This window comes from Orycteropus afer, unplaced genomic scaffold, assembly GCF_000298275.1.
Source record: "Orycteropus afer afer isolate SDZICR_OR568_19922 unplaced genomic scaffold, OryAfe1.0 scaffold00031, whole genome shotgun sequence".
Classification (NCBI taxonomy): Eukaryota; Metazoa; Chordata; class Mammalia; order Tubulidentata; family Orycteropodidae; genus Orycteropus; species Orycteropus afer.
Window position 1 is genome coordinate 9,736,641 of NW_006921618.1, and position 578 is coordinate 9,737,218.

Genomic DNA, 578 nt, shown 5'->3' on the forward strand with positions numbered 1-578 from the left:
CATGGCTTGGGTTAGGTGCACCTTAGTCTTCAAAGTGACATCTTTGCTCTTCAACACTTTAAAGAGGTCTTTTGCAGCAGATTTGCCCAGTACAATAAATGTCTGATATCTTAACTGCTTCCATGAGTGTTGACTGTGGATCCAAGTAAAATGAAACTCCTGAAAACTTCAGTCTTTTCTCCATTTATCGTGATGTTGCTTATCGTCTCTGTTGTGAGGATTTTTGTTTTCTTTATGTTGAGGTGAATCTGTACTGAAGGCTGTAGTCTTTGATGTTCATCAGTAACTGCTTCAAGTCATCTTCATTTTCAGCAAGCAAGGTTATATCATCTACACATCTACAGGTTGTTAATGAGTCTTTCTCCAATCCTGATGCCGCATTCTTCTTTATATAGTCCAGCTTCACGGATTATTTGCTTAGCATACAGATTGAATAAGTATGGTGAAGGATACAACCCTGACGTATATACCCTTCCTGATTTTAAACCATGCAGTATCACCTTATTCTGTTTGATTGACAACCTTTTGGTCTATGTACAGATTCCTCATGAGCGCAATTAAGTGTTCTGGAATTCCTT